Raw genomic sequence first — 14,502 nt, 5'->3', positions numbered from 1 at the left:
AAGGGTGTGTAAAAGCAGCATACATGGATTGCTTGTCTCTCAATTCACTTTCTTGTTTTAGTTTAATGTGCCGCTTATTTTTCAGTATGTTCTTTTATTGTCAGCACAAACGTGTACCTCAGTGCAGCAGTATTTGCAATGCTATGCATCCTCTGCCTCATCTGACCCACTTCTGCTGTTTTTGTATACTTCGAAAACATTAGTTTTATTTTGTATATTGATAAACTGATTTACGTTTTCTCCTTATTCTTCATCCACTAAAAATATTATATTTTCGTGTAAGTATTTTAATTTAGTTTTTGATCAAGCTAATAGTTCCTTTGCCACAATAATCAGACTTTGATTGGCCAACATAATCGGGTGATAATGTGTTTGTGAAGTGGCAGAGAACCACGTCTGAAAGTGAGTAGACAATGCCGCATTCCATGGGACTCCATAGTCACGAAGGGCTTAGCGAAGCCTGAGATACATAAAATAAGAGGACCCAGGGAGTGAGTAAGTCTCCTTAAGATCTTGGAACGTGCGTAAGCCTTTGTCATCAACAATGTCATTCAAAATGTGAATATTTCTAGTGGACTAGAATCCTAAGAGATTCTGAATCCTAACTGGTTTAATTATGGCCTCTGCTATTGCACGTCATGAAACTGGGGCCCTTGAATCCAGCCAGGTCTTAAAGACCCTCAACTGAAAGGCCCAATAGTAGAATTTAGAATTTGGCAAGGCTAGACCACCAAGCGTTTTGGGGCATTGCAAAGTAGCCAATCGAATTCTAGCACGTTTACCATTCCATATAAAACTAGTGCACATAGTTATGTTTTCATTATTTTGAAACACAGGATCCTATTTGGAGGGTACTGTGCTGCAGGAAAAAGGTAGAAAATAAATACATTCTTTAACATGATTCTGTTAAAAAAACCCTTGCATTCTTTTTGCCATTTGAACTAGTATTACCTTACATCCTTAAATTATTAATATTTTTAAAATATGGTGAACTCCTAATATGCAGGATTTTTTGGGGGGAATATAATAATTTGTTTTAATGACCAGTGTAAAATGATTTAAAACAAATGTGTGGTAGAATCCTCCCCCACCACTATTCACAACTGATACAAAATACCAAGTGAAGCTCTCAGCTTTATTACACTACAGTAATCTTTATAACTTCAATTTCAGTGTGTGGAAAAAAGGACCCCCCCCCCCCCACACACACACACACAGTATTTTAAGACATCCAGATGGGAACCAAAAATGCTTAAGATTTTTAAGGTTGTTTTTTTTTTTTTTTTTTTTTAATTAAAATGAATATCTGCAAGATAAACTGCAGATCAATTGCATTGTGATCCTTAGTATTAACTGTGCTGTACACAAAAGCAGCCTGTTCCTGCAGCATTTTAGACGGCTCAAAACAAATTTGTTATGTAGGTAAGGGGCTGGGTGTCACGGTGAGGTGAATCCAGCTCAGATCCAAATGAAAGGAGTTTTGGGGTCTGTACTTTGGAAATTAGTCAGTCTCACAAAGGCAGAAATTGATGGTGCTTGCTGATTTAATTGTAGAAGGTTATAGCTGTTTTTCATTCAATTGAAAAAAGAAAGGTTATAGTTTGCCTTTTGAAAACATGTTTTTGCATGTGCCATTATGATGAATACAGTGTTTTTCTCAGTCATAGATTATTAATGGAATATGTGGGAGCTGTTTCCACTATTGTTTAGTGATATATTATCACATGTGATTAACAAAAGGGTTCCAAGGTAGGTGTCGTGTGCGTAACTCATGTTCCATATGGCGAGATACTGTCTGAAGATGGTAAAAGGATCATTTTGATGACCTACATTTTTGTCCATGAGGAGAGTGACTCAGACAGATAGCATTAGTATTATTTTAAATCATGTTTCACGGGCTTTATAACGAAAATGAATAAATAGTTGATGCAAGTTGTTTTATGTAAGGAGTTGAGCAACACCCCTTGGTCCAGTGACCTTTATGCTTTGGAAGGATCCTTTTAATTCCTTGTACAGTATCACAAAATCCAAAGATGGGAGACAAAAAAATTAATCCATGTTGATTTTGAAAGGCTAGTACTGTTGTCCTGAGAAGAAAAAAAACAACATTCTAGAACTTGCTGTGAGTGTTTTGCTGCAACACTAAAGCCTTTTTTTAAAATTTTATTTTTATAAATTTAGTCGTTGCCGATTTTTTTTTTTTGTTATTATTTTTTCTCCCCAATTTGGAAATGGCCAATTATTTTTAGGCTCAGCTCACCATTACCACCCCTGCGCTGACTCGGGAGGGCGAAGACGAACACACGCTGTCCTCCGAAGCGTGTGCCATCAGCCAAGCGTTTTTTTTCACTCTGCTGACTCACCATGCAGCCACCCAAGAGCTACAGCGTTGGAGGACAACACAGCTCTCGGGCTGCTTACAGGCAAGCCCGCAGGCGCCCGGCCAGACTACAGGGGTTGCTGGTGCGCGGTGAGCTGAGGACACCCTGGCCGACCTAACCCTCCCTCCCCCCGGGCGGCGCTCGGCCAATTGAGCGGCGCCCCCTGGAAGCTCCCGTCCTCGGTCGGCAAAGGAATAGCCTGGACTCGAACTCGCGACATCCAGACTATAGAGCGCACCCTGCAATGTAAGAAGTCATTGCAGCTGTGAGAGGAGCCAGTGTCAAGGGTAGGACTATTAGGGGAAGGATTCATTAATTTGTCTAGGGTAGCAAAAATAAATCTAGGATTTCAATTAAATTAGAATAATATGATGATCTAGCCAGCACCAGAGCCTTCCTATATTTAATCAGGTGACCCTTCCATGCGATGTAATGAACATGCAATTTAGATTCCCGCCATCTCCGTTCTATTTTAAGACCCTCATATTTCATCTTAGAAGTCGTATCATTGAACCACGGTGAGTTTTTTTTTTTTTTTATTGTTTTGATTGGCGCTACAGTATCCAAGATACCAGTGAAGGTGGTGTTGTAGGTATTAACCAGCTCATCTACTGGTGAGAGAGTGGTAATGAGCTCAAGACACCAGAATGCTTAACAGCAGTTGAATAATTACCCGGGATTTAAATGTACTGTCCACAGCCTTTGTAGATATTGGCAGATTCACCTCAAAAAGAATGGCAAGATGATCAGAAATAGTAAGATCTAGGGTTATGATGTTCTTAACAGCTAAACCACGAGAAATGACCAGATCTAAAGTATGACCATGATTATGCGTAGAACCTTTGACATGCAGGATAATAATCTAAGGAATCCAGTAGCTTCAGAAATTCCAAGTAATTAGCATCAGAATCCATGTCCGCATGAAGGTTAAAATCACCCAATAAAAGAATCATATCATATTTGACTGTCAATTTAGATAGCAGATCCCCAAATTCAATCAGAAATAGGCTAGTGGGTTTGACTCAGGTGGTCAATAAATAATTACAATATGAACAGGTAATGGACTGTTTAATGTCAAGGTTAAAACTTCAAAAGATGAATAACCTTTAACAATTTCCTGTTTAATTCTAAGTTCATGACAGAAAACAGTAGCAAGTCCACCTCCCCGCCCAGTAGAGCGAGCTTTCTGGAAAAAAGAATGATTAGGTGGAGAAGCCTCAATCGGGGAAACCATTGTCCTTCGGCCCAAGCCATGTTTCAGTTAGATAGAATACACTGTGTAACAATTTATTTATTTATTTTTTTGTTCCTGGGTAGTAAGTGTTATTTCCTAATTGCTTGTGCCTCAAAAGTATAGAAAATGGCTATTATTCCCCACAAACTTTGCTTTTGTGTCCAGGACAGTGATATTTTGAAATTTACCTATTTTCCAGAACATTCCAGATAGATTCAGTGCTGAGTAAACTTGGAGTAACTTCTAGAACTTTCCAGTAATATAAATAGTAGTATAAATACAGGGGCCTTAAGCCCACCAGTTCAGTTTAGTTCCAGCTGCCTAAGTGGATACATATCTGCATTTTTCTGAGATGGCATCAAGAGGCTGCAAGCATCCGGCAGACGCATTTTGCTATGTCTGCGGCCAATTTATCAAGACAAGAGTGAAAAAGTACTCCGTGGAAGCATCTGCTAAGATGTGTGAGGCCTACAAGGCATATTTCGGCATGCCTGTCGGGGATCAAGACAAACCCTGGGCACCTCATTTCACCTGCGAGCACTGCAAAAAAACTCTGGAAGGTAAGATGGACAATTGTTGCTCGGAATTTTATGTTATAAGATTTGTTAATTTTTAAAATTGTAAAAGTTTTTAATTTTAAAATGTTTTACAATTTTCAATGTTACTGAAAAAATATATATGAAAAATGTTGCGAGAATCTCTTACACATTTAGTCATGGGTGAAATAAATGTATTTTTGTAGGATGGTACAGAGGGGAAAAGAGTTCGCTATCCCAAGAATTTGGCGGGAACCCATTGACTACTCAAGCAACTGCTACTTCTGCATGGTGGACCCTTCCAAACGTCGGACTGGCAAGAATGCACCTGCTATCACGCATCCAGACCTTCCTTCATCCATCGCCCCGGTGCCACACTGCCATGAGCTCCCCGTACCCACTCCTCCGGAGAGAGAGCAGCCGTCTTTAGAAGAGAGCAGCAAGTCAGTGAGCGAGGAAGACGTTGTAGATCCAGATGACAATTTCAGAGGTGGAGCTGAGGAGAGAAACCCATACTACCCCAACCAAAAAGACCTCAACGACTTGATTAGAGATCTTGGTCTCACCAAGTCCAATGCCGAGCTTTTGACGTCTAGGCTCAAGCAGTGGAACTTGTTGGATGAAAGTGTGCAAGTCGCAGATCAGAGGAATCGTCACCAACCTTTTTCCAGCTTCTTCACCTGTTAAGATGGGCTCTGCTTCTGCCACAATGTGACCAGTCTGTTCGAGGCAATCGGAATCGCCTGTAACCAGAATGAGTGGCGCCTCTTCATTGACAGCTCATCCAGGAGCCTCAAAGCCGTGCTGCTCCATAATGGTAACAAGTACCCGTCTCTTCCCCTGGCTCACTCGGTGCACCTCAAAGAGGAGGCTGATTCGTGAAAGTGATTTACAGTATAATCGTAAATCTCGAAAAACTACTCACTTCTAAATCTTTTGTAGTCATTTTTGTATTACTTTAGTATAAATACATGTTAATTTGGATTCATGTGTTTTTTTTCTGACTTTATGTGAACGAAAAGACACAAATTTGCCCGTTTTCTCATTGGAAATAGGTAAATTTCAAAATATCACTGTCCTGTCACAAAAGCAAAGTTTGTGGGGAATAATAGCCATTTTCTATACTTCTGAGGCATAAGCAATTAGGAAATAACACTTACTACCCAGGAACAAAAATTGTGTTACATAGTTTGTTGTAATCCTGAATAAAATCACTAATTAACAGAGCCTTATTAGACAGACACCTGACATAAAATAAACCTAGGCGTAAATTGGTTCAATCAAGACCATGTGATTGAGCAGGGGTAATAGGAATTAGATGAAGGTTACTGTAGCATACACCTCTGTGTTTACTCAGCGGTAGCGGGAATGGCAGGGTACTTTAACCTGAATTTTACATGCCTCTTTAGATTCCCTCCCCTCTCCAGTTCCTAGTTTAAATATCTTGCTAGGTGGTGTTTGATGTTATCAGCTAGCCTGCTTGCCCCTGACCTATTTAGGTGCAGTCCATCTTTCATGTAATATTTATTTACTTTCCAAAAGCAATCCCAGTTGTTTATAAATCCCAGTTTTTCTTGCACACACCAACCAGCCAGCCAAGTATTTAAGGCCCTGAATATGATTAAGGCCCTATATGAACAGCGAACGAAATGTGGAGACTTTTAGAAATTTGGTTGGACACCAAAATCTAGGCAGAATCCAACAAAGAGAATGCTCTCCCTCCAACTCTAGTACACTAGATTGTAAATATTTAAAACACATGCTGACAGCAGGCAGAATAATTCCTCAATCTTTGCCATCACATTCCAAGATGCACTGCAGACAGAGTAAACATTTGGTCCACTAATCATAAAAAACAAATAGTTCACTTGCAAATTGAATTGTGAACACAAATTAACTCGGTCCTGAAAAAATATGCAAATTAACCACACAAAAAAAAAACAATTTCACACCCAAACAAACTCGGTACATTTGCTTCCAGATAAGTGTAAACCGCAAGCAAATTGATTAATTGTTTTAACCAAAGGCACTGAACTGAGTCTGTTTATCGAACCCAATGTGAACACAACCTTAGAGATGTTGGGAACTTGTCAGGTTAGACCTTGTAGATTTTGTAATTGCTTACTCTTATCCCAGCGCTCACACACACACACACACACACACACACACACGCACGCACGCTGTCTGCAGAATAAGATGGCCATGGTATTTCACAAGACTAGTAGATTTGCCAAGTTTGTGATGAAATGTGTTATGGTAGTTTTTATGATGTAAAAATTAGAAAGTGGACTGAAAAAAAAAAAAAAAAAAAACTTATTTTAAACAACTTGTCAAAAACCGAGCCCTGTGTTTTACTGTAACTGAGGTTACTGACTGGTGCCAGGCAGTGCCAAAGCACTGTAGCTGGAGGTTTACAGTTCATAGTGAAGAATGTAAGTATAATACAGTTTCCAATTTAAAGGCACTTTCCCTGTAGCTTAGTTAAAATGTGTTTACAAAGCTGCCATCCTAATTTACAGTTATGTCTTATTTAGAGAGCTGCACAGTCATGTAAGCTTTATGTTGTTATGTACTCTTTGAGCATGACATAATTTTTAATGTATTGAGCAGACAAAATAGTTTTTGATAAGCCTCAAATTGTTGTACTGTAATTACGTTGTATTTTATACAGCACATGAATGGGAAAAGCAAAGGAGACACAAGTTTCTAAAATGCTGATACAGGCCCATTAGCAAGAGGCTCAGTGGAGATCTGTAGATTGTACAGTGGAAACCTTAATACCATCGCCCAAACATTCTAAACATGATTTTTCACAAACTTCATTTTACTGTAATTTTATTAGATTAGTAATCCTAGAAAGCGAATTGGCTTAACTGGTATACTGTTTGTACTATACACACAGTACTGTGTTCATAGCATAGTGCATGTTTTTTCAAGTGGGTCCTGGTATCTAGTAGTTTTTCGTATTTAAAAAATTTGAGGCATACTGTGAGTTTATTCACAAGAGCTGAGTATGTATGAAGAAATGTACTGAGTTGAAATCATTTGTAAAACACCTCTGGGCTACTGTAGTAAAACAGAAAAGACTCCAGGGGAAATTAAAAAGGGAAAACTATTTACAGGGACCACTCATTCTCTGAGAGACTGGTTTATCCTTGAGCAATTGACAGCTTTTGGTCATGGCTGTGCAGGAAGAAGAAAAAGAGCACAGTTATAAGCAAGCTGCTTTAGTAGATGATGATGTCTATTGTACAACAGTATGTTTAGACTTGTACTGGTAACATCAGAGTATTGTTGTCCTCTAGTGGAAAGTTACCGTAAAATCGCTTGGTAGGTCGCACTGGCGTAAAAGTCACTCCCTCCTTTTTGAGACTTCAATTTTAGGAAAACCCCTTTTTTGTGTTTTAGAATACTTTTTTTACAATTTATTTTTTTTCCTACATGCTCGACACCGATACATACAGAAAGATACACAATTTTAGTTTCGAAGTAACCCTTGTTCATTTTATTCCATGAATAATTTGAGTGTTTTTCATTTTTTAAACTGCTAGAAAATATTCTGTAAAATATTCCGTAAAATCATACATCCCACATTTTAACCTACCAATAATTTATTTTAGCTTACGAGTACCCAGACAAGTTCAAGAACATATCATCTTTGTTTTACTGAACATTTCTTTCCAAAACCATACTTAGACAATAGTTCCCACTGCATTGGCTTTTACAAATTTGTTGTATTAATTCAAATTTAAAAGAAAAGAAACAGTGCTGCTTGTCGGTAAAGGCGCTCCGTGTGGAGTGCAGGATGCGTCCTATAGCCTAGAGGTCGTCGGTTCGAGTCCAGGCTATTCCACTGCGGACCATGGATGAGAGCTCCCAAGGGGCGGCGCACAATTGGCTGAGCATTGCCCGAGTGGGAAGGGCTTAAGTCAACCAGGGTATCCTCGGCTCACCACGCACCAGCGACCGCTGTAGACTGGCCGGGCGCCTGCGGGCTTGCCTGTAAGCTGCCCAGAGCTGCGTTGTCCTCCGACGCAGCCTGCAGAGTGAAACGAAGTGGTTGGCTGACGGCACACGTTTCAGAGGACAGCGTGTGCTCGTCTTCGCCGCTCCCGAGTCAGCACGGTGGTGGTAGCGGTGAGCTGAGCCTGAAACAATACAAGTGACTATTTCAAATTGGGAGAAAAACGGGGTATTAATTGGCGACCTACTACATTTTACAAGTGTACCACTGTGGTACAGTGACATGTAGAACACTGAAAGTACTCCATTCAAACAAAATGTTTTCTACATAGGGACATAAACCCTTTTCTCCTATCAGCTTGTTTTTCTTCCTCCATTTTAAGTTTGTCTGTTTCGTCTCCATTCACTTACTGTTTTTTCAGCATTGCGATCGATAACCATGTATTTCGGCAAATTCAACAAGGCACAATTTCAAACCTGTTGAGTAGCAATTCTGTTTTTTGTCTGACTGTCTTACTTTATCCAGTCTCAAAGTCACCTGCATAATTATAGCACTGCAGTTACAACTAACAGAATACTTGAAAAGTTTACTACTACTCGACTTTCTAACCAATAGCTGTTTGCTACGGGTCCCAGGGGCGGGTAGTCTGAATGTTGACAAATCAATGGCTCGGGAGGGTGGGAGTAAGGAAATTCATAGAGACCGACAGCTATTATGCTAACAGTGAAGCAGTATAACTGACGTTTTTGAGAGGAGGTCAGTCAAGAGTCTAAAAGCTTGTGTATAATATTCAAAATGACTAAGGATATTGAGGGTAACAAATTAAAACTTTTAATTAGAACAGTGGTTTTGTGTTTCTACCTAGCAACATGACCTGAATGCCATAGATCCTGAAAAAATAATCGGGTTGTTGACAGTTAAGTTTGTGTGAGCCATAATAACCGTGGCTGTAGTAATCCCATGGTGGCGCTGGTACAGTAGTTTAATATTACACATACCGGCGCATATGTCGCACTGTTGTATTAGTCACTCCCCCCTTTTTAATGGCCCCACAAAAATGCCTAGAAAATCGACTTATACAATGTTTTTTATGGTAATGTTTCAAAATGGTACACTAAATTGACTTCACATACATTGTTTTTAATTATACAGCAGATGTGTATAATAATGAAATCACGGTTATCTCCAGTTTTCCTCTTGGCATTACAGTACCAGGTGCAGTACACTTAATGTAGACCTCTTATATTATATGGTGCTATGTATCTACCATGTACCAGAGTACAGAGCTGTCAGAAGCTGCTCATTCAGTATGATTCATAGAGTAATCCTGTACGTGAACCTATTTATTGTAGGTTATTTCACAGTTTGGGATCTAGATCAGAAAATTCAGTTTTAAGTTACTGCACATATACAGTACTGTATTTAAGAATATAACAGTTCTTTGTTTATTTGTTTATTTATTTGTTTAGAAAACAGCTATTTTAAATAGTTCCCACAGTGGAAACAATTATTAATTGACATTGTGATGAAGTCTGTGAGCCGGTTGTGATTTCCACACACCCCGTGACTTGCATAGTCATTGGAGCTTCCTGCCACTTCTACCATTCCCTTTAACACTAGCCTTCCGTCAGCTGAGTAGGCTGTAGACCTACTGATGTGAACAGGGAACCTTGGTGGTGTATCATCTTAATACTGTACCTCTGCTGAGGAAGGAATGAAAAAAAACTTGAGTCTCCGGGTGCTATTTTAGTTATTTCAACAGAGGTGGTGAATAGAAACCTTTGTCAATAATCTTCACAGACATTCCTGGCCTTCCCCATTTGTAACCTATTACCCTGTTTTTGGTGACGCAGTGAGTTTGATATGTCTTCACTAGATCTTTTTAAACCCGATATTCTGTATGGCCTTTAAAAGCTGTCTGGCACCTTGCTGGCAAACAGTTCTGTCTTATGCTACGCTATTTGTTTACCAAAATACATTTTAAAATGCTATTAGTTTTAGAACTAGGTTATTAATATAATTAGGCCTATTTGTAATTGATTAGGAGAATCAATCTCAAGCCATCTGTGATTTTGTCCAGCCTTTTATATTTTTTTTTTTATTTATTTATTTTATGGGAGGGGAAGGGAGGGGCAACTGAGGATTTCACATAGCATAGAAATGTGTTTACTAATGTCATTGTTCGGTCTGTATGAGACACTGTTTGAATCTGTTGCTGTTGAGTCATATATCAGGTCACATGGAGGCTTGAAAGAGAGGAAGACATATAATCCAGAAAGGAGGACTTGAATTATCAGTTATTACTGTGAGGGTGGATGTGTGTGTGTGTGTGTGTTTGCAATACAGTACAGCTCACACCGTATATAAACCTGCTCCGTCTTGTGTTTTTTTTTGTTTGCAGTGGGTCTTGGCTTTGCACTACGATGCCTGAAGTAGGTCTCCTGCAGTAAATAAAAAGGTAAGCGGTGACTCTCTTTCTTTTTTTTCCAGTGCAGTTTTCTTTGTTCAGGTCACCTTTCCCTTCCGAGACATGCAAGTATACTCAAGCCGGTGCCAGTCAATTGAGTCATCTGTGACTCTGCCTTGCCTGCCTCTGCAAATCCACCGTTATTAAATGGAAGACAAAGGGCAGGCATGCTTTTAAACTCTACTTTGTTATATTTTAAGATTTTTGAGTGACTCGGTACATGTCACTGGTGTACATGAGATACCGCACAATATTCCCCAAACTGGGGATTTAGAAGGGCATGCAATACAGTGAAGTGCTTTGGTTGCTAGTTTATTGAATGTACAGGCCAAGCTTTATGACAGTGTTTTCCAGAATTGTATCATTTGGAAACTTTCCATTGCTGTACATTGTTTTGTTCCAACCAAGTCTTCATTTGCACGTTTTTATATCTGTACTGCTTTCCAGGTACTCACCACTGCTTAAGTAATTATATTGTAAGGTACATCAGACCCCAGTAACTCTAAATGTAATAAATGTTTGGAACACAGATATTGTACAGTAGCATGGTGTGTGTATGTGCTCAAGGTTGGTATAGTAAGTGGGGAGGGTGGGGTTAAACTGTAGTACAATGTTCTTTATCGGGCTGCTTCGGTAATGAGAGAGTACAATACAGTAAGTGCTGTCAGTGAGTGTGGAGTTGTGACACCACACACTGTTAAAGCAAGAGTGTTGCAGTGCCATTGGCTCTGTGTCTGCCTGCAACTACTGTACTGTACAGTGGGCCAGAGTCAGAGAGAAGCTCAGAATTGTCCCTCAAAGGCTATTCCTGTCCAGATTTTAGTTTCAGACAATTGTTTCCATTTTTATTTGGCTTTCTAGTGAAGGATGATTCTGTGGCTGTCTTATTAATAAGTTAATAACGTATAATCAATAGCCTGTTCTAAAATAAGTCCATCTAGGGCTGACTTTATCTGCCCTTGAGTGTGGCAGTAAGGCTTGACAAGTCTTGTAAAGGCGGAAGTGGGTTCTGTAATTGTAACCTGTCCTTAGCACTAGGTCTTTAATAAAGCTCTCCAGTTACTAAATAATAGATGAATTGTGGTCAGAGAGAGCCAAGTGAGTCTAATGGTTAAGAGCCAGCAGATCTCTGGGGTCCACAGCACTGCCAGTACAGACACTCTTCATTGCATGACCTTGGGAGAAGGGGGGTCTTAACCTGTGTTGGGCTACAATACATGATAGTAGCATAATACATGAAATAGTACATTTAGATACAGTGGAAAGTGTATAATACGTGAAATAGAAGAATTCGAATTTAAGACACTTTAACCATTTTTAGCTTCTCAAAAATAGCCTGCGTCATAAATTCGAGTACAGTAGTGATGCGTGTATTAAAATCGGCAACAAAAGAAGTGACTACCCGAGTACACAAACAGCAACGCAACTGGCTGCCGAAAAAGACGAACAATGACATCACTGCCCGAATACACAAGCAGCAACATAACTTGCTGCTGATAAAAGACGAACCAAAGCGTTACTGCCCGATCTCAAATCATCCATGACATACAGGCAGCCATTTTCAAAGAAGTGTCATTAGCTTCCTGAGGAATTCATAGATAAGCTTTTACAATTTCAGCATTTATAACAAACAGTACCAGCTTGGACAGATCGGAAATGCTGATCAGACCCCTGTATTTTTTTTTACATGCCAAGCAGTACCACAGTTCACAAATTGGGAGAAAAACAGGTGTGAGTACGACTGGAAATGAGAAGCAGCACATACAGTGCCTTGCGAAAGTATTCGGCCCCCTTGAACTTTGCGACCTTTTGCCACATTTCAGGCTTCAAACATAAAGATATGAAACTGTAATTTTTTGTGAAGAATCAACAACAAGTGGGACACAATCATGAAGTGGAACGAAATTTATTGGATATTTCAAACTTTTTTAACAAATAAAAAACTGAAAAATTGGGCGTGCAAAATTATTCAGCCCCCTTAAGTTAATACTTTGTAGCGCCACCTTTTGCTGCGATTACAGCTGTAAGTCGCTTGGGGTATGTCTCTATCAGTTTTGCACATCGAGAGACTGAAATTTTTGCCCATTCCTCCTTGCAAAACAGCTCGAGCTCAGTGAGGTTGGATGGAGAGCATTTGTGAACAGCAGTTTTCAGTTCTTTCCACAGATTCTCGATTGGATTCAGGTCTGGACTTTGACTTGGCCATTCTAACACCTGGATATGTTTATTTGTGAACCATTCCATTGTAGATTTTGCTTTATGTTTTGGATCATTGTCTTGTTGGAAGACAAATCTCCGTCCCAGTCTCAGGTCTTTTGCAGACTCCATCAGGTTTTCTTCCAGAATGGTCCTGTATTTGGCTCCATCCATCTTCCCATCAATTTTAACCATCTTCCCTGTCCCTGCTGAAGAAAAGCAGGCCCAAACCATGATGCTGCCACCACCATGTTTGACAGTGGGGATGGTGTGTTCAGGGTGATGAGCTGTGTTGCTTTTACGCCAAACATAACGTTTTGCATTGTTGCCAAAAAGTTCGATTTTGGTTTCATCTGACCAGAGCACCTTCTTCCACATGTTTGGTGTGTCTCCCAGGTGGCTTGTGGCAAACTGTAAACTACACTTTTTATGGATATCTTTAAGAAATGGCTTTCTTCTTGCCACTCTTCCATAAAGGCCAGATTTGTGCAGTATACGACTGATTGTTGTCCTATGGACAGAGTCTCCCACCTCAGCTGTAGATCTCTGCAGTTCATCCAGAGTGATCATGGGCCTCTTGGCTGCATCTCTGATCAGTCTTCTCCTTGTATGAGCTGAAAGTTTAGAGGGACGGCCAGGTCTTGGTAGATTTGCAGTGGTCTGATACTCCTTCCATTTCAATATTATCGCTTGCACAGTGCTCCTTGGGATGTTTAAAGCTTGGGAAATCTTTTTGTATCCAAATCCGGCTTTAAACTTCTCCACAACAGTATCTCGGACCTGCCTGGTGTGTTCCTTGTTCTTCATGATGCTCTCTGCGCTTTAAACGGACCTCTGAGACTATCACAGTGCAGGTGCATTTATACGGAGACTTGATTACACACAGGTGGATTCTATTTATCATCATTAGTCATTTAGGTCAACATTGGATCATTCAGAGATCCTCACTGAACTTCTGGAGAGAGTTTGCTGCACTGAAAGTAAAGGGGCTGAATAATTTTGCACGCCCAATTTTTCAGTTTTTTATTTGTTAAAAAAGTTTGACATATCCAATAAATTTCGTTCCACTTCATGATTGTGTCCCACTTGTTGTTGATTCTTCACAAAAAATTACAGTTTCATATCTTTATGTTTGAAGCCTGAAATGTGGCAAAAGGTCGCAAAGTTCAAGGGGGCCGAATACTTTCGCAAGGCACTGTAACTGTAAAGCCTGGGACACGAGAGTGGAATTTTGCCTTGTATGTCACTCACCATTTATTTCAGTGAGACTGAACTTACATTGACAAAAAAATACCATCGCGGAAAAGTACAATTCCTCCCGTTTCTTTCCTGGTATATATATACATATATATATATATATATATATATATATATATATAAACTAACTTCACTATAACAAACGAACACCCGTTTTTTAACGATCCCAACAGCAAGAACCGATTTTTTTTCAATGCAAATTAGCTCTATTAGAATGATCACGTACAGGATCGACCTGGATACAACGATCTCAGTACTGACTGACGCTGAACTTTCTCCAGTGTCAAGTGTGTTATTCTCTGAGTGAAAACAGAGACGATGGTTGACTAATTCAAAGGTAACGCTAATTCAAAGATTCCCTATTGTAGTACGAATCATGCATGACAAATGCAAACGTTGCCTGTCGGTCATCTTCACACAAACTGCAACCAGGCAACGGGCGTGAGGAGCAATCTACGCTGGGTAGT

At 39.7% G+C, this 14,502-nt stretch overlaps 1 protein-coding gene across 8 annotated transcripts in view; it reads left to right on the top strand.

Moving 5' to 3' along the window:
• The window catches only part of LOC117400207 (anion exchange protein 2-like), a 136,610-nt gene that overhangs the window by 52,440 nt on the left and 69,668 nt on the right, over nt 1-14,502 (top strand). For all 8 annotated transcript variants that reach the window (XM_059022162.1, XM_059022157.1, XM_059022160.1 and 5 more), the window contains one exon: nt 10,517-10,573. The gene's annotated coding sequence lies outside the window, so the exon portion shown is untranslated. The remainder of the gene's footprint in view (nt 1-10,516; nt 10,574-14,502) is intronic.

The sequence above is a fragment of the Acipenser ruthenus genome, chromosome 4 (genome assembly GCF_902713425.1).
Source record: "Acipenser ruthenus chromosome 4, fAciRut3.2 maternal haplotype, whole genome shotgun sequence".
NCBI classification, from domain to species: Eukaryota; Metazoa; Chordata; class Actinopteri; order Acipenseriformes; family Acipenseridae; genus Acipenser; species Acipenser ruthenus.
This window is presented reverse-complemented; position numbering and strand designations above follow the sequence as displayed.